Source organism: Pleurodeles waltl, chromosome 2_1 (genome assembly GCF_031143425.1).
Source record: "Pleurodeles waltl isolate 20211129_DDA chromosome 2_1, aPleWal1.hap1.20221129, whole genome shotgun sequence".
In the NCBI taxonomy this organism is placed as follows: Eukaryota; Metazoa; Chordata; class Amphibia; order Caudata; family Salamandridae; genus Pleurodeles; species Pleurodeles waltl.
Genome location: NC_090438.1, coordinates 42398359 through 42418210, shown reverse-complemented (window position 1 = coordinate 42418210; position 19852 = coordinate 42398359). Strand labels below are relative to the sequence as shown.

The window sequence follows — 19852 nt, the reverse complement described above, 5'->3', positions numbered from 1 at the left end:
TCCGGTGTTGTGGAGGGATTTGTGTGCATGGATGAGGATTTTGAAGGTGATCCTCTTATCAATCGGAAGCCAGTGAAGGGATCTGAGGTGTGACGAGATGTGTTCTTGGTGTGGAAGGTCCAGGATGAGGCAGGCGGCTGCGTTCTGGATTCTCTGGAGTTTGCGTTTGAGTTTGAGTGTGGTGCCGGCATAGAGGGTGTTGCCGTAGTCCAGCCTGCTGCCGAAGAGTGCGTGGGTGACGGTCTTTCTGGTCTCTATGGGAATCCATTTGAAGGTTTTTCGCAGCATGCGGAGTGTGTTGAAACAGGAGGAGGTGACGGCGTTGACTTGCTGGGTCATGGAGAGGGAGGGGTCCAGGATGATGCCGAGGTTACGTGCATGTTTTGCGGGGGTTGGTGGGGGCTCAGGGCGGTGGGCCACCAGGATTCATCCCATATGGTTTTATTGTGGCCGAAAATTATGATTTTGGTTTTGTTGGAGTTAAGCTTGAGGTGGTTTGCTGTCATCCATGCTGTCCCTTCGCAAGCACAGTCTGTGCAGCGGGATAACAGCGGGTTAGCCCAACTCAGAGAGCAGGTGCAGGTGGCGGCAAGCACAGAGAGTGCTCTCTTGGCATCCCCCCAATTTAGTTCAGCCCCAAATTCCACCTTTTACTGGTGACACTGGATGTAAAGTAGATACAGCCATTTTTTTCCAGTTGACTACGTCCATCTCTTTTTGGATGTTGACTTCTATCAGCAAATTGTGCAGCAAACAAATTTGCGTTCTGAACAATTTCTGAGGGAGCATGGAGACACTCTAGGGCCCCGTTCTAGGGCAGGCCAGTGGACTCCCACTTCACTGGTGGAGTTAACAATAGTTTTGTGCCTTGCGCTCAAAATGGGGTTAGTGCAAAAATCCACATTGTAGTTCTGCTGGACAACTGATACGGTTTGGTTAACCCCCATCTTCGCACAGAGCCATGACAGGGAAGGGCCCAAATCGTATTGTGGAGACATCAAAATTATCACAAAACAAACTGGTTTTGTAAGGCAGGCACCTGCGTTTTGGGTCCTGGGCTCTGCGGCCATGTAGAGAACCTACTAAACCCAGACATTCCTGAAAACTAGACACCCGTGGGAGTACACGGCTGTGTGGTTTGTGTGGATTCCCCAAAGTTTTCTTACCCAGAATACCCTGCAAAGGTGAAACATTGAATAGAAACTCTATTTGTCCTTGCATTTCTGCCACACAAACTACAGGAATATGCAGGATCCACAAACTTCCTACCACCTGGCATTTCCCCACTTGTCCTGATAAAAACACTAACCCACTTGTGTGCCTGTGCCTAGTGCCTGCATCAGGAGTGGATCACCCCAGAGTCCACAGGACCCCTCATAAAGGACTACCATTGACCACTGTGTGAACCATTCCTGTCATGGGCAGTAAGCCCAGGCACACCAGTGGGTTGGCGTTTTTATGGGGACAAGTTGGGGAACACTGGGTGGTAAGCAGTTTGTGGATCCCTGCATATTCCTGTAGTTTACGTCACAGAAATGCAGGGAAAAACAGTGTTTTTATTCAATGGTTTACCTCTGTAGGGCATTCTGGGGAAAAAAACCTTTGGGAAATCCTCACAAGCAACAATACTCCCTGTACTCCCCATTAAGTCTATTTTTTAGAAATGTCTGGGTTTGATAGGTTTCCCTAAATGGTTCCCGATCCCAGGACTAATTAGTACATTCACCTTAGTTATCATTATCTCCACAATATATTTTGGGACCTTCTCTGTTGCGGGTACTTGGCCTACCCACACAAGTGAGGTAACATTTTTATCAGGGGACCTATGGGAATGCTGGGGGGAAGTAAGTTTGTGGCTCCCCTCAAATTCCAGAACTTTCTATTTCCGAAATGTGTGGAAAAAGTGCTTTTTTAGCCAAATTATGAGGTTTGCAAGGGATTCTGGGTAACAGAACCTGGTGAGAGCCCCACAAGTCACCTAATGCTCTAATGTTTGGAGGTAGCTTGGTCAAGCAGTTAGGCCAATCTTGGATATTTGCAAAGCATTTGTTGAACTCACAGTATCAATCTTGCAACGCACACACTCAAAAGACTAAATAGAGACCAATTTATAAAAATACTTCAGATATTTATATGCATTTTAAGACCAAGATCATTACAATTGGTTAAGTAATTTTGAGATATGACTTTTTGGAATTTAATAAAAGTAGTACTTTTATGCGTAATTACCCACCATAGGAATCAATGGAGGATCAACTTTAAAAATACATATCAAATCATACAGTTGGTTTACTAAGTTCTTCTTTTGCAGGTTGGACAAGGTCGTTGGTGGGCACACTGTGCCACCTGGAGGAGTTCGGGAGGCTCCCGGTTTTAGCAGGAGCAGTGGGAGAATGTCTCTGGAGCTAGTGCAGGTCCACTGCGAGAGACCACCTAGAAACAGCACTGCAGGTTAGGTTCAAAGATTAATCCTTGGGGCCCCCATGGAGTGTTGAGGTTACAAGGGGTGGGGGACCCATAAGGGCACAGCAGGTTCTTCTGTGCAGGGCACAGTGCGGCCGGGTGCAGAGTGAATCAGTGAGCCAGAAGCTGTGCGCAAAGATGCCCTTTGGAACAGGAGGTAGGTTGGTTGAAGGGTCACATACAGGACAACGGGGGCACTCTGGCTGAAGGTCTAGGTTGCTTCTGAAGTCCCTTGACTTTCTCCTGGTCCTTTTACAGCCCCAGGTGGGCTATTTTTCTGGGTGTCCAGTGTTGGCTAACCAATACCCAGAGTATTGGCACGGTTGGACCACTGGAGGGTGCAGTGCCACCAAACTTAGCATACTAGAAGAATTTGTCCTTGCGGCCTTCGGGATGGAGTTTGGTCCAGCTGCAGTGTTCAGTTTGGGAGTGACCCTCACTGGCTTGCTAGTTCTTCTTTGGTTTTGGAGTGGTACCTTCACTCTGGAGGGAGTTCTCTGGCGAGTGGCGAACCCTGGAGGTCCTCTGAGTTTTTTTGTAGAGTTGTCCAGTTGTCCAGCAGCTCCTGAGCGCTATTGCCAGGTCCTGGGTGCAGCAGGCAGGGTTTGGCACCTTTTCTTTGATGCAGCAGGTCCACAGTTCTCGTACTTCAGTTCTTCTTGTTGCTGGTCTTCTTTTTGTCCATTGAATCTAAAGTCATGGTCTAGGGCTGCCCTCTACATACTACATTTAGGGTGAGTTTTAGGGGAAACCTGGAAGTGACCAGTGGGTCATCTACCTTAGGGTGGCTACACCCACTAATTGACCACTTCCGGTGGGCAGAGGTCACATCCCTATACCTAATTGGCTGTTTTCCTGCCATCCAAGATGGAAGAAAATACAATGGAGTGTCCACCTCGCAGGCAGCACCTTAGGGGTGGTACATGCCAGGCGGGGCCACTCCTCCTATCCTGTGTGTAGTTTTCCCTCCGTTGCTCCCACCAAAAGTGGGGGTTTGCAACAAGGCAGCTATCTGCTGCTAGCAGCAGACCTGGAGGTCGAGTTTCAAAGGCGGTAAGCCCTTTGAAGCTCACCAGCAGGGAAGTGCACATTCTTGATGAAGGAGGTGTTAGGACCTCCACCCAGGAAGGGCTTTGTGTGCAACCCAGAGAGACGAATCGCTCACCCCAAAGTGGTAGATTGGCTGTCTGGTGGTGGCAGATGGTTCGAGCCAGTCAGCAAACATTCCAGGGTAGTTAGCTTTTGCAGGGGACACCTCTAAGGTGACCCCTGGGTACATGTTATAATAAATCCAGCACTGGTATCGGGTTGGACCTACTATTCTGAGCTGTTTGATTCCAAACAACCCAGGGTTGAGATTGGCCGTCATGTAGCTGGGAAACTCGTGTTGACCAGTGTCCAGCACATTTATTAAAATGGCTGCTCTGTTCACTCACTATGTCCAAGAATTGGCAAGGACAGACTGGGGGCATATTTCTCATGCATCTATGCCTTCACATACAGTATAGTGCATCATGTGTTAGGGCTGAAAGGCCTGCCAGAGGGGGGCTTATTCATAGTGCATGCAGTGTGTAGTGTCTGGCTTCCATTTTAGGTTTGCATCAGGGCACTCAGCTTGCAATGGCAGGACTGGGTAAACTGGAATGCAGGGCCCTAGAGGGTGGCACAATCAGTGCTGCTGCCCTTAGGGTCCTACCCTTAGTACCTCCAGCCCTGGGTACCTAAGTACCATTTACTAGGGACTTATGGTGGCAGCCAAAGGTGTTTCTAATTGTTCCAAGGCGTCACAACAGTATTAGGGAAAGTGCCCTGGCCCAGAGAACCTGGTTAGCAGGGGCCCTGGGGACTACAATTTCTAGGCCACATCAAACATCAGGCTAAAAATTGGGGGGTAACCATGGCAAACAAGATCTCCTTAGGTGCCAGCTGAGCTAGAGCCCAAAATCCACAGCTAGGCACTTTGCAAAAAACACGTCTGTTTGCATTGGAAAAATTTGATGTGTCCACATAGTGTTTTGGGGCGTATCCTGTCGTGGGCACTAGGCTTACCCACACAACTGAGGTACCATTTTTATTGGGAGAGTTGGTGAAATGCTGGGTGGAAGGAAGTTTGTGGTTCCCCTCATATTCCAGAACTTTGCAGCACCGAAATGTGAGGAAAAAGTGGTTTTTGTGCCAAATTTTGAGGTTTGCAAAGGAATCTGGGTAACAGACCCTGGTGAGAGCCTCACAAGTCACCCCATCCTGGATTTCCCTAGGTGTTTAGTTGCACTGTTGTTTCATTTTTCATCTGCAGACTCAGCCAGCAGTACGGGGTGGGGGTGGTGCTGGGTCACAGGAGGTGAGTGGGGGGAGGAGTACAGAGTGCACCTAAGTGCGCATGTGTGTTTGGCCGGCCATCTCATGTTGGCCAAACACACATGTACACTTAGGTTTCTCCAACCCAGCTGTGTTTAACAGCCTGGCTGGAGAAACTGCACAGACCCCAGGGCTGTGTCTGAGCAGCAGTCTCTGCTACTCAGACCAATCCTGATGCTGCTTTCATGCTAGCTTTAGCATGAAAGCAGCATCAGGATTGCTGGGGAGCCTGTGCTGGTGTCCTAGTGAATGCTGGGACAGCAAGCGACGAGCGAGGCAGCAGGATTTGGTGGTGGTGGAAGGTAAGTGTCTTTTATTTTTTATTTTTTATTTTTGTTCTTTTCTCCGTCCCCTTCGTCCCTCAACCCCCATTGAGATTTGCGGTGGCTGCTGCTGATTATGGATATACAGCCAGATTGATGTGCCGTAACTTCGAGTCAAAGTACATTTTTTATGCACTTTAAGACGCTACGTTGACGTGCTGTGGTCTTGTGACCTCCGTAGGACGCATAAGTGGATGGGCTGGCGGGGTGGCTGCCCGATATACGCGCTGTTTCTTTAACTCAGGACTGTATTGAACAGCATGCTGGGGCCGTAAATAGAGGCACGGAGGGAAATGGGCAATGAACTGTTTACAGAGTATACATTGCAGGTGAATCTTGAACAGGTTTGCCCTGTGCACTGTTGTCAAATGATTTTGGCATTGCTTGAATGGAGTTGGTTATCTTGGAACACCCACCTCAGGCCCTTCACTTTCACTCGTTCCTGGGCTTGCCTTTCAAAAATAACTTGTTGTCATTGGTAAATGCTTTATGTTTGTCCCGCCTTGGGGCGGTTTTGTTACCGCCTTGCAGACTGACCCTGTTACATGGATAATTGCACGACTGCTGATATGTTGTGACTGTGACCGAACTTCTTTTTCCTTTTAGGATACTTTGAATTGACTCCATAATGTCAACTGTTTTACTTTTCATTTTCAATTTATGTTGCATGAAAAGTCCGGTTAGGAATTTACAATGTTAACTGCTCTAACTCGAGCAAACGCGAGATCCATTGCATTGCAAATGCTTGTTAATGGTTTGCTGGTTTCAGCACGAGTACAGGAGATTGTTTATATACCGGGGTTGCTGACACTTAGGGGCATATTTACAAGAAATGGTGCATCATAGATGATGCGCCACTTTTCTTGCGCTCCCCCACGGTACCTAACGACACCATGGTTGCGCCGTATTTAGAATACGGTGCATCATGCTCTTCATTAGCACAATAGCGTCAAAATTGTTGACACTATTGCGGCGCTTTGCTACACTAGCATCAAAAATGTTGACGCTAGTGCAGCAAAGCACAGGGAGGAACATTGAACATAATGGATGCGTCATTTTAACGCCTGTCCTGAGCAGGCGTTAAAAATGTCGGAAAAAATGATGCAGTGAAATGTTGTAAATTTCACTGCACTATTTTTTCAGGAATCCCTGCACCGGAACACCCCCTTGCATACATGATGCCTGGTGCGGGCATAATGTGGCAGAAGGATTTCCAAAGTGGCGCAATGCATGCATTGCACTACTTTGTAAATATGGCGCAGGGAAATGGCCTCCTCAACGCCACATTAGCATTAAAAGAATGGCGCAAGTGTGGAGCAAAGAGGCGCAAGGGGAGCGCAAGGGGGCGCAAGGGGCTTGTGAATATGCCCCTTATGGTGCATGTTGAATGTGTTCAGAGTTGAGTTGGTTATTTTTGAATGGGTAGTGCTGGATTTGGAAATTCCTTGATATTTAGGCACATTCTTAATTCCTATCATATTTCACGATGACGCGGGGCTACTGCGCATGAATGACTCTGGTCCCCAGTTAAATAGGGGGGACCTCTTAGCACCGTTGTGGGAATATCAGCTGTTGCATGTGACATGAGATCTCTTACAGATCTTATGTAGATCTGGTTGGTATAAATTCCAATATCAGGACCCTTGCCAATGAGTGGGCTTAGTGTGGTACATCATACTGGATTGATCAGTGATGTCCGTTGGGGGAGATGTAGGGCTCACCTAAGTGCATGTGGGATATTTGGTACTGAATTAAATGCGGTTTCAACTGATGTACGTATTTGGTGGGATCTCCTCTCTTTCACATAAAATAAGTGGTGTGTATTATTTATTTTTAAGTATCATTCTTAATGGTGCAATAACCTTGATCAATTGTGGATAGGTGGACCGGCCATTATCAGGTGGACCGAGCACATGTATGCAATTGGAATTGAATTGACGACCCATGAAAGCAACCAATAGATTTTCTACAATATTTGATACTGAATTATGAGGGGTGTGTACTACATATTTGTTGGTTTTGAAATACAATGGAGTCCATATGGAGGTGTTGGTAAAATCAAGAAATGAGCATGGAGTGAGGATTTATGTCAGCCTCAGTATGCCTCAGTCCCTTATCCACCTTACCTCGTAGGGGATGTGTTGCGCTTAATGGATCTGGAGTTGATCAAATCTTGGGTACCATTGGCGACATGTTCTATCCTTGCCTGTCTCACCAAACAGGATATTGAGAACGCGACATTACAACCTTCTCTTGTCATATGAGTTGCCACAGCAACAGTGAGGGCACGATACATTAAATAATATAATGTAAATTAAAGTGATGTAAAAGCCTTCTTAACATCTAGGGAAGTTATGAATCCAGCTATAATTTGTCCATGAAACCATAGTTATCAATTTTATCTACTTCAGTAGGTTTTTGAACTTTTCAATTTTTTAGTAAGTTTGTGTCCATGTAGAACATTGTGTGATGTTCTAGGTGCAGGATAAAGTTTGTAAAGTGTGGATGGGTATATAAAAGAGTGTGTTGATGTTCCCTTCTTATCTTTAGTAGAGTTTTACATGGTAATTGTAGGGAAATGCCACTAACCTTTTGCCTTTTGTTGATGCTAGTTAAGATTGAAAGTGTGCTGGGACCCTGCTAACCAGGTCCCAGCACCAGTGTTATTTCCCTAAAACTGTACCTTTGTCTCCACAATTGGCACAGCCCTGGCACACAGATAAGTCCCTTGTAAATGGTACCCCTGGTACCAAGGTCACTGTGGCCAGGGAAGGTCTCTAAGGGCTGCAGCATGTATTATGCCAACCTGCGGACCCCTCACTCAGCACATGCACACTGCCTCACAGCTTGTGTGTGCTGGTGTGGAGAAAATGACTAAGTCGACATGGCACTTCCCTCAGAGTGCCATGCCAACCTCACACTGCCTGTGGCATAGGTAAGTCACACCTCTAGCAGGCCTTACAGCCCTAAGGCAGGGTGCACAATGTAGGAAAGTACCATCTTGCCTGGCATGTTACCCCCATTTTTCACTGTATATATGTTGTTTTGGTTGTATGTGTCACTGGGACCCTGGTAACCCAGGGCCCCAGTGCTCATAAGTGTGCCTGAATGTGTTACCTGTGTAGTGACTAACTGTCTCACTGAGGCTCTGCTAATCAGAACCTCAGTGGTTATGCTCTCTCATTTCTTTCCAAATTGTCACTAACAGGCTAGTGACCAATTTTACCAATTTACATTGGCTTACTGGAACACCCTTATAATTCCCTAGTATATGGTACTGAGGTACCCAGGGTATTGGGGTTCCAGGAGATCCCTATGGGCTGCAGCATTTCTTTTGCCACCCATAGGGAGCTCTGACAATTCTTACACAGGCCTGCCACTGCAGCCTGAGTGAAATAACGTCCACGTTATTTCACAGCCATTTTACACTGCACTTAAGTAACTCATAAGTCACCTATATGTCTAACCTTTACCTGGTAAAGGTTGGGTGCAAAGTTACTTAGTGTGAGGGCACCCTGGCACTAGCCAAGGTGCCCCCACATTGTTCAGGGCCAATCCCCCGGACTTTATGAGTGCGGGGACACCATTACACATGTGCACTACATATAGGTCACTACCTATATGTAGCTTCACAATGTAACATGTCTATGATCATGGAATTGCCCCCTCTATGCCATCGTGGCATAGTTGGCACAATCCCATGATCCCAGTGGTCTGTAGCACAGACCCTGGTACTGCCAAACTGCCTTTCCCGGGGTTTCACTAAAGCTGCTGCTGCTGCCAACCCCTCAGACAGGCATCTGCCCTCCTGGGGTCCAGCCAGGCCTGGCCCAGGATGGCAGAACAAAGGACTTCCTCTGAGAGAGGGTGTTACACCCTCTCCCTTTGGAAAATGGTGTGAAGGCAGGGGAGGAGTAGCCTCCCCCAGCCTCTGGAAATGCTTTCTTGGGCACAGATGTGCCCAATTCTGCATAAGCCAGTCTACACCGGTTCAGGGGACCCCTTAGCCCTGCTCTGGCGCGAAACTGGACAAAGGAAAGGGGAGTGACCACTCCCCTGACCTGCACCTCCCCTGGGAGGTGTCCAGAGCTCCTCCAGTGTGCTCCAGACCTCTGCCATCTTGGAAACAGAGGTGCTGCTGGCACACTGGACTGCTCTGAGTGGACAGTGCCACCAGGTGACGTCAGAGACTCCTTGTGATAGGCTCCTTCAGGTGTTGCTAGCCTATCCTCTCTCCTAGGTAGCCAAACCCTCTTTTCTGGCTATTTAGGGTCTCTGTCTCTGGGGAAACTTTAGATAACGAATGCAAGAGCTCATCCGAGTTCCTCTGCATCTCTCTCTTCACCTTCTGCCAAGGAATCAACTGCTGACCGCGCTGGAAGCCTGCAAACCTGCAACATAGTAGCAAAGACGACTACTGCAACTCTGTAACGCTGATCCTGCCGCCTTCTCGACTGTTTTCCTGGTGGTGCATGCTGTGGGGGTAGTCTGCCTCCTCTCTGCACTAGAAGCTCCGAAGAAATCTCCTGTGGGTCGACGGAATCTTCCCCCTGCAACCGCAGGCACCAAAAAGCTGCATTACCGGTCCCTTGGGTCTCCTCTCAGCACGACGAGCGAGGTCCCTCGAATCCAGCAACTCTGTCCAAGTGACTCCCACAGTCCAGTGACTCTTCAGTCCAAGTTTGGTGGAGGTAAGTCCTTACCTCACCTCGCTAGACTGCATTGCTGGGAACCACAACTTTTGCAGCTACTCTGGCCCCTGTGCACTTCCGGCGGAAATCCTTTGTGCACAGCCAAGCCTGGGTCCACGGCACTCTAACCTGCATTGCACGACTTTCTAAGTTGGTCTCCGGCGACGTGGGACTCCTTTGTGTAACTTCGGGTGAGCACCGTTTCACTCATCCTCATAGTGCCTGTTTCTGGCACTTCTCCGGGTGCTACCTGCTGCTAAGAGGGCTCCTTGTCTTGCACGACGTCCCCTCTACCTCCTGGTCCAATTTGTGACCTGCTGGTCCCTCCTGGGCCACAGCAGCGTCCAAAAACACTAACCGCATGATTTGCAGCTAGCAAGGCTTGTTGGCGTTCTTTCGGCGGGAAAACACTTCTGCACAACTCTACAAGGCGAGAGGGATCCGTCCTCCAAAGGGAAAGTCTCTAGCCCTTTGCGTTGCTGCAGAAACCGCAGCTTCTTCTGTCCAGTAGAAGCTTCTTTGCACCCGCAGCTGGCATTTCCTGGGCATCTGCCCATCTCCGACTTGCTTGTGACTTTTGGACTTGGTCCCCTTGTTCCACAGGTACCCCAGATTGGAAATCCAGCGTTGTTGCATTGTTGGTTTGTGTCTTTCCTGCATTATTCCTCTAACACGACTTCTTTGTCCTTAGGGGAACTTTAGTGCACTTTGCACTCACTTTTCAGGGTCTTGGGGAGGGTTATTTTTCTAACTCTCACTACAGGGAGTGCAGAATTATTAGGCAAATGAGTATTTTGACCACATCATCCTCTTTATGCATGTTGTCTTACTCCAAGCTGTATAGGCTCGAAAGCCTACTACCAATTAAGCATATTAGGTGATGTGCATCTCTGTAATGAGAAGGGGTGTGGTCTAATGACATCAACACCCTATATCAGGTGTGCATAATTATTAGGCAACTTCCTTTCCTTTGGCAAAATGGGTCAAAAGAAGGACTTGACAGGCTCAGAAAAGTCAAAAATAGTGAGATATCTTGCAGAGGGATGCAGCACTCTTAAAATTGCAAAGCTTCTGAAGCGTGATCATCGAACAATCAAGCGTTTCATTCAAAATAGTCAACAGGGTCGCAAGAAGCGTGTGGAAAAACCAAGGCGCAAAATAACTGCCCATGAACTGAGAAAAGTCAAGCGTGCAGCTGCCACGATGCCACTTGCCACCAGTTTGGCCATATTTCAGAGCTGCAACATCACTGGAGTGCCCAAAAGCACAAGGTGTGCAATACTCAGAGACATGGCCAAGGTAAGAAAGGCTGAAAGACGACCACCACTGAACAAGACACACAAGCTGAAACGTCAAGACTGGGCCAAGAAATATCTCAAGACTGATTTTTCTAAGGTTTTCTGGACTGATGAAATGAGAGTGAGTCTTGATGGGCCAGATGGATGGGCCCGTGGCTGGATTGGTAAAGGGCAGAGAGCTCCAGTCCGACTCAGACGCCAGCAAGGTGGAGGTGGAGTACTGGTTTGGGCTGGTATCATCAAAGATGAGCTTGTGGGGCCTTTTCGGGTTGAGGATGGAGTCAAGCTCAACTCCCAGTCCTACTGCCAGTTCCTGGAAGACACCTTCTTCAAGCAGTGGTACAGGAAGAAGTCTGAATCCTTCAAGAAAAACATGATTTTCATGCAGGGCAATGCTCCATCACACGCGTCCAAGTACTCCACAGCGTGGCTGGCAAGAAAGGGTATAAAAGAAGGAAATCTAATGACATGGCCTCCTTGTTCACCTGATCTGAACCCCATTGAGAACCTGTGGTCCATCATCAAATGTGAGATTTACAAGGAGGGAAAACAGTACACCTCTCTGAACAGTGTCTGGGAGGCTGTGGTTGCTGCTGCACGCAATGTTGATGGTGAACAGATCAAAAACTGACAGAATCCATGGATGGCAGGCTTTTGAGTGTCCTTGCAAAGAAAGGTGGCTATATTGGTCACTGATTTGTTTTTGTTTTGTTTTTGAATGTCAGAAATGTATATTTGTGAATGTTGAGATGTTATATTGGTTTCACTGGTAATAATAAATAATTGAAATGGGTATATATTTTGTTAAGTTGCCTAATAATTATGCACAGTAATAGTCACCTGCACACACAGATATCCCCCTAACATAGCTAAAACTAAAAACAAACTAAAAACTACTTCCAAAAATATTCAGCTTTGATATTAATGAGTTTTTTGGGTTCATTGAGAACATGGTTGTTGTTCAATAATAAAATGAATCCTCAAAAATACAACTTGCCTAATAATTCTGCACTCCCTGTATTTTCTAATAGTCCCAGCGACCCTCTACAAGGTCACATAGGTTTGGGGTCCATTCGTGGTTCGCATTCCACTTTTGGAGTATATGGTTTGTGTTGCCCCTATCCCTATGTTTCCCCATTGCATCCTATTGTAACTATACATCGTTTGCACTGTTTTCTAAGACTATACTGCATATTTTTGCTATTGTGTATATATATCTTGTGTATATTTCCTATCCTCTCACTGAGGGTACACTCTAAGATACTTTGGCATATTGTCATAAAAATAAAGTATCTTTATTTTTAGTATAACTGTGTATTGTGTTTTCTTATGATATTGTGCATATGACACTAGGTGGTACTGTAGTAGCTTCACACGTCTCCTAGTTCAGCCTAAGCTGCTCTGCTAAGCTACCATTATCTATCAGCCTAAGCTGCTAGACACCCTATACACTAATAAGGGATAACTGGGCCTGGTGCAAGGTGCAAGTACCCCTTGGTACTCACTACAAGCCAGTCCAGCCTCCTACACACAATACCACAGGTGAGGGCATAAGTGCATGAGCACTATGCCGCTACAGTGTCTAAGCAAAACCTTAGACATTGTAAGTGCAGGGTAGCCATAAAGAGTATATGGTCTGGGAGTTTGTCAAACACAAACTCCACAGTTCCATAATGGGTACACTCTGAATACTGGGAATTTTGGTATCAAACTTCTCAGCACAAAAATCCACACGGATGCCAGTGTGAGATTTATTGAAAAAATGCACTCAGAGGGCATATTAGAGATGCCCATTGCATGCCAGCCCAACTGCTAGTGCTAGGCTGACTGGTCTCTGCCAGCCTGCCACTTTCAGACTATTTTCTGGCTACATTAGGTGAGTGCCTTTGTGCACTCTGTGACCAGGAACAAAGCCTGTACTGGGTGGAGGTGCTTCTCACGTCCCCCTGCAGGAACTGTAACACCTGGCGGTGAGCCTCAAAGGCTCAAACCTGGTGTTATAAAGCCCCAGGGCACTCTAGCTAGTGGAGATGCCCGCCCCCTCCTCCCCCAAAAACACAGCCCCCGTTTTGGCGGCAAGTCCGGAGGAGTTAATGAGAAAAACAAGGAGGATTCATCCTCCAGCCAGGACAGCCCCTAAGGAGTCCAGAGCTGAGGTGACCCCTTCCGTAGTAAATCCTCCATCTTGCTTTGGGGGATTTAGCACAATAGGATTAGGGATGTGGCCCCCTCCCCAAAGGGAGGAGGCACAAGGAGGGTGTAGCCACCCACACTCAGGAACAGTAGCCATTGGCTACTGCCCTCCAGCCCTAAACACCCCCCTAAATCTAGTACTTAGGGGTGACCCTGAACCCAGGAAATGAGATTCCTGATGACCTAACAAGAAGAAGGCCTACTGACCTGAAAACCCCGCAGAGAAGAAGGAGACGACAACTGCTTTGGCCCCAGCCCTACTGGCCTGTCTCCAGATTCAAAGAACCTGCAACAGCGACGCATCCAGCGGGCCCAGCAACCTCTGCCGACTCAGAGGACTGGCCTATAAACCCAAAGGACCAAGAAACTCCCATGGACAGCGGCTCTGTCCATAGCAACAAAGAAGAAACCAACTTTAAGGGGACTCCCACCTCACTCCTGAAGCGTGAGTTCCGACCACTCTGCACCCGACACCCCCGGCCCGTGTCCAGAGAAACCAACACCGCAGAGAGGACTCCCAGGTGACTCCAACGACATGTCCACCCTGAGACGACCTCCCTGCACCCCCACGACGACGCCTGCCGAGAGAATCCAGAGGATCCACCGAACCGGGAATACCCGGTAACAAAGAACCCGATACCAGGGAGAAGCACTGCACCCACAGCCCCCAGGCCCGAGAGTCACCAACTACAGGTGCAGCAGTGACCAGCAGGCGGCCCTCATCTCTGCCCTGTTGGTGGCTGGTCCAAGAAGCCCCCCTGTTCCCTGCCTACATCACCAGAGTGACCCCCGGGTCCCTCCATTGATTTCAATCACAAACCTGATGCCTTGTTTGCACACTGCACCCGGCTGCCCCTGTGCCGCTGAGGGTGTATTTTGTGTGCCTGTTCGGGACCCCCCCCAGTGCTCTACAAAACCCCCCTGGTCTGCTCCACGAGGACGCAGGTACTTACCTGCTGGCAGACTGGAACCGGAGCACCCCTAGTCTCCATAGGCGCCTATGTTATTTGGGCCCCTCTTTGACCTCTGCACCTGACCGGCCCTGTGTTGCTGGTGCTGGGTGTTTGGGGTTAACTTGAACCCCCAACAGTGGGCTGCCTATGCCCAGGAGACTGAACTTGTAAGTGCTTTACTTACCTGAGAAACTAACCAATACTTACCTCCCCCAGGAACTGTTGAATTTTGCAGTGTCCACTTTTAAAATAGCTTATTGCCATTTTATGCCAAACTGTGTAGATTACTGTTTTTATTCAAAGTTCTATATTTACCTATGCCAAGTACCTCACAGCTCATATACTTACTTGAAATCTGAATCATGTGGTTCTAAAATAAATTAAGAAAATAATATATTTCTATATAAAAACCTATTGGCCTGGAGTAAGTCATTGAGTGTGTGTTCTCATTTATTGCCTGTGTGTGTACAACAAATGCTTAACACTACCCTCTGATAAGCCTACTGCTCGACCACACTACCACAAATAGAGCATTAGTATTATCTGTTATTGCCACTATCAACCTCTAAGGGGAACCCCTGGACTCTGCACGCCATCTCTCACTTTGAGGTAGTGTATACAGAGCAACTTCCTACAGTAATGTTTGTGGTTTTATCATACGTTATATGTTTCCTTTGTGCTTATAAATGTTGTTTATATGTTCTATGTGTTTTTATATGGTATAATCTGTATGTTTCTGTTACAGCCCTGATGAAGTTCACTGGAGGTGATTGAAACGCGTTGGCTGTCTCGTTTTGTGTCATCAAAGGAAATAAAGATTGATTTGGGATACATACCATCCGGATTGGACCTTTGTTCTAATGGATTGTAATTGTTGGTGCACTGCCATTGTTGGGGGGGGTTCAGTTATCTGATTGTCTCGCTGCTCTGACGTTGTAGTATTTGGCGCGTCCCGGGTGGGTCTGTGGAGAGATGCGCGTACCAGGCGGGTATGTGAAGAGGCGCTATAAGGTGTGTCTATGAAGAGATGCGTGTCTCAGGTGTGTCTGTGAAGAGATGCGCGTCCCGGGCGGGTCTGTGAAGAGGCGCTATATGGTGGGTCTGTGAAGAGATGCGCGTCCTGGGCGGGTCTGTGAAGAGGCGCTATAAGGTGTGTCTGTGAAGAGATGCTCGTCCCGGGAGGGTCTGTGAAGAGGCGCTATAAGGTGGGTCTGTGAAGAGATGCGCGTCCCGGGCGGGTCTGTGAAGAGGCGCTATCAGGTGGGTCTGTGAAGAGTTGCGCGTCCCGGGCGGATCTGTGAAAAGGCGCTATCAGGTGGGTCTGTGAAGAGATGCTCATCCCGGGAGGGTCTGTGAAGAGGCGCTATAAGGTGGGTCTGTGAAGAGATGTGCGTCCTGGGCGGGTCTGTGAAGAGATGCGCGTCCCGGGAGGGTCTGTGAAGAGGCGCTATAAGGTGGGTCTATGAAGAGATGCGCGTCCCGGGCGGGTCTGTGAAGAGGCGCTATCAGGTGGGTCTGTGAGAGATGCTCGTTCATGGAGGGTGTGTGAAGAGGCGCTATCAGGTGGGTCTGTGAAGAGATGCGCGTCCCGGGCGGATCTGTGAAAAGGCGCTATCAGGTGGGTCTGTGAAGAGATGCTCGTCCCGGGAGGGTCTGTGAAGAGCCGCTATCAGGTGGGTCTGTGAAGAGATGCGTGTCCCGGGGCGCTATCAGGTGGGTCTGTGAAGAGATGCACGTCCCGGGAGGGTCTGTGAAGAGGCGCTATAAGGTGGGTCTGTGAAGAGATGCGCGTCCCGGGTGGGTCTGTGAAGAGGCTCTATAAGGTGGGTCTGTGAAGAGATGCGCTTCCTGGGCGGGTCTGTGAAGAGGCGCTATAAGGTGTGTCTGTGAAGAGATGCTCGTCCCGGGAGGGTCTGTGAAGAGGCGCTATATGGTGGGTCTGTGAAGAGATGCGCGTCCCGGGCGGGTCTGTGAAGAGGCGCTATCAGGTGGGTCTGTGAAGAGATGCGCGTCCCGGGCGGATCTGTGAAAAGGCGCTATCAGGTGGGTCTGTGAAGAGATGCTCGTCCCGAGAGGGTCTGTGAAGAGGCGCTATAAGGTGGGTCTGTGAAGAGATGCGTGTCCTGGGCGGGTCTGTGAAGAGATGTGCGTCCCGGGAGGGTCTGTGAAGAGGCGCTATAAGGTGGGTCTATGAAGAGATGCGCGTCCCGGGCGGGTCTGTGAAGAGGCGCTATCAGGTGGGTCTGTGAAGAGATGCTCGTTCATGGAGGGTGTGTGAAGAGGCGCTATAAGGTGTGTCTGTGAAGAGATGCGCGTTCCGGGCGAGTCTGTGAAGAGGCGCTATCAGGTGGGTCTGTGAAGAGATGCTCGTCCCAGGAGGGTCTGTGAAGAGCTGCTATCAGGTGGGTCTGTGAAGAGATGCGTGTCCCGGGGCGCTATCAGGTGGGTCTGTGAAGAGATGCGCGTCCCGAGAGGGTCTGTGAAGAGGCAGGTCACACAGCGCAGGGCTGGAGGCAGGGAGCGCTGTGCACAGGGACCAGGGTCACACGGCGCAGGCCTGGAGGCAAAGAGCGCTGTGCACAGGGACCAGGGACACCAGCAGGTCACACAGCGCAGGGCTGGAGGCAGGAAGCGCTGTGCACATGTACCAGGGTCACCAGCAGGTCACACAGCGCAGACCTGGAGGCAGGGAGCGCTGTGCACAGGGACCAGGGACACCAGCAGGCCACACAGCACAGGCCTGGAGAGCTGTGCACAGGGACCAGGGACACCAGCAGGTCACACAGCGCAGACCTGGAGGCAGGGAGCGCTGTGCACAGGGACCAGGGACACCAGCAGGTCACACAGCGCAGGGCTGGCGGCAGGGAGCGCTGTGCACAGGGACCAGGGACACCAGCAGGTCACACAGCGCAGACCTGGAGGCAGGGAGCGCTGTGCACAGGGACCAGGGACACCAGCAGGTCACACAGCGCAGGGCTGGAGGCAGGGAGCGCTGTGCACAGGGACCAGGGTCACACGGCGCAGACCTGGAGGCGGGGAGCGCTGTGCATAGGGACCAGGGACACCAGCAGGTCACACAGCGCAGGGCTGGAGGCAGGGAGCGCTGTGCACAGGGACCAGGGTCACACGGCGCAGACCTGGAGGCAGGGAGCGCTGTGCACAGGGACCAGGGTCACACGGCGCAGACCTGGAGGCAGGGAGCGCTGTGCACAGGGACCAGGGTCACACGGCGCAGACCTGGAGGCGGGGAGCGCTGTGCACAGGGACCAGGGTCACACGGCGCAGACCTGGAGGCAAAGAGCGCTGTGCACAGGGACCAGGGACACCAGCAGGTCACGCAGCGCAGGGCTGGCTGCAGCGAGCGCTGTGCACAGGGACCAGGGACACCAGCAGGTCACACGGTGCAGGGCTGGCTGCAGCGAGCGCTGTGCACAGGGACCAGGGTCACACGGCGCAGCCGTGGAGGAGGGAGCGCTTTGCACAGGGACCAGGGTCATACAGCGCAGCCGTGGAGGAGGGAGCGCTGTGCACAGGTACCAGGGACACCAGCAGGTCACACGGCGCAGGGCTGGCGGCAGGGAGCGCTGTGCACAGGGACCAGGGTCACACGGCGCAGGGCTGGAGGCAGAGAGCGCTGTGCACAGGTACCAGGAACACCAGCAGGTCATGCAGCGCAGACCTGGAGGCAGGGAGCGCGGTGCACAGGGACCAGGGACACCAGCAGGTCACGCAGCGCAGGGCTGGAGGCAGGGAGCGCTGTGCACAGGGACCAGGGACACCAGCAGGTCACGCAGCGCAGACCTGGAGGCAGGGAGCGCTGTGCACAGGGACCAGGGACACCAGCAGGTCACGCAGCGCAGGGCTGGAGGCAGGGAGCGCTGTGCACAGGGACCAGGGACACCAGCAGGTCACACAGCGCAGACCTGGAGGCAGGGAGCGCTGTGCACAGGTACCAGGGACACCAGCAGGTCACAAGGCGCAGGGCTGGAGGCAGGGAGCGCTGTGCACAGGGACCAGGGTCACACGGCGCAGACCTGGAGGCGGGGAGCGCTGTGCACAGGGACCAGGGTCACACGGCGCAGGCCTGGAGGCAGGGAGCGCTGTGCACAGGGACCAGGGACACCAGCAGGTCACACGGCGCAGGGTAGAGGCAGGGAGCGCTGTGCACAGGGACCAGGGACACCGGCAGGTCACACGGCGCAGGCCTGGAGGCAGGGAGCGCTGTGCACAGGGACCAGGGTCACACGGCGCAGGGCTGGAGGCAGAGAGCGCTGTGCACAGGTACCAGGAACACCAGCAGGTCACGCAGCGCAGACCTGGAGGCAGGGAGCGCGGTGCACAGGGACCAGGGACACCAGCAGGTCACGCAGCGCAGGGCTGGAGGCAGGGAGCGCTGTGCACAGGGACCAGGGACACCAGCAGGTCACGCAGCGCAGACCTGGAGGCAGGGAGCGCTGTGCACAGGGACCAGGGACACCAGCAGGTCACGCAGCGCAGGGCTGGAGGCAGGGAGCGCTGTGCACAGGGACCAGGGACACCAGCAGGTCACACAGCGCAGACCTGGAGGCAGGGAGCGCTGTGCACAGGTACCAGGGACACCAGCAGGTCACAAGGCGCAGGGCTGGAGGCAGGGAGCGCTGTGCACAGGGACCAGGGTCACACGGCGCAGACCTGGAGGCGGGGAGCGCTGTGCACAGGGACCAGGGTCACACGGCGCAGGCCTGGAGGCAGGGAGCGCTGTGCACAGGGACCAGGGACACCAGCAGGTCACACGGCGCAGGGTAGAGGCAGGGAGCGCTGTGCACAGGGACCAGGGACACCGGCAGGTCACACGGCGCAGGCCTGGAGGCAGGGAGCGCTGTGCACAGGGACCAGGGACACCAGCAGGTCACGCAGCGCAAGCCTGGAGGCAGGGAGCGCTGTGCACAGGGACACCAGCAGGTCAGACAGCGCAGGGCTAGAGGCAGGGAGCGCTGTGCACAGGTACCAGGGACACCAGCAGGTCACAAGGCGCAGGGCTGGAGGCAGGGAGCGCTGTGCACAGGGACCAGGGACACCAGCAGGTCACACGGCACAGGGCTGGAGGCAGGGAGCGCTGTGCACAGGGACCAGGGACACCAGCAGGTCACACGGCGCAGGGCTGGTGGCAGCGAGCGCTGTGCACAGGGACCAGGGTCACACGGCGCAGCCGTGGAGGAGGGAGCGCTGTGCACAGGGACCAGGGTCACACAGCGCAGCCGTGGAGGAGGGAGCGCTGTTCACAGGTACCAGAGACACCAGCAGGTCACACGGCGCAGGGCTAGAGGCAGGGAGCGCTGTGCACAGGGACCAGGGTCACACGGCGCAGGGCTGGAGGCAGGGAGCGCTGTGCACAGGTACCAGCCCCAGGGACACCGGCAGGTCACACAGCGCAGGCCTGGAGGCAGGGAGCGCTGTGCACAGGGACCAGGGACACCAGCAGGTCACAAGGCGCAGGGCTAGAGGCAGGGAGCGCTGTGCACAGGGACCAGGAACACCAGCAGGTCACAGGGCGCAGGGCTGGAGGCAGGGAGCGCTGTGCACAGGGACCAGGG

At 51.8% G+C, this 19852-nt stretch overlaps 1 long non-coding RNA gene across 1 annotated transcript in view; it reads left to right on the top strand.

Moving 5' to 3' along the window:
- The window catches only part of LOC138260948 (uncharacterized), a 114445-nt gene extending 99330 nt beyond the window's left edge, over window positions 1–15115 (top strand). Inside the window, exon 3 of the long non-coding RNA XR_011199031.1 lies at window positions 15025–15115. This is a non-coding gene — a long non-coding RNA (uncharacterized lncRNA). The remainder of the gene's footprint in view (window positions 1–15024) is intronic.
- The last annotated feature ends 4737 nt before the right edge of the window (window positions 15116–19852 follow it).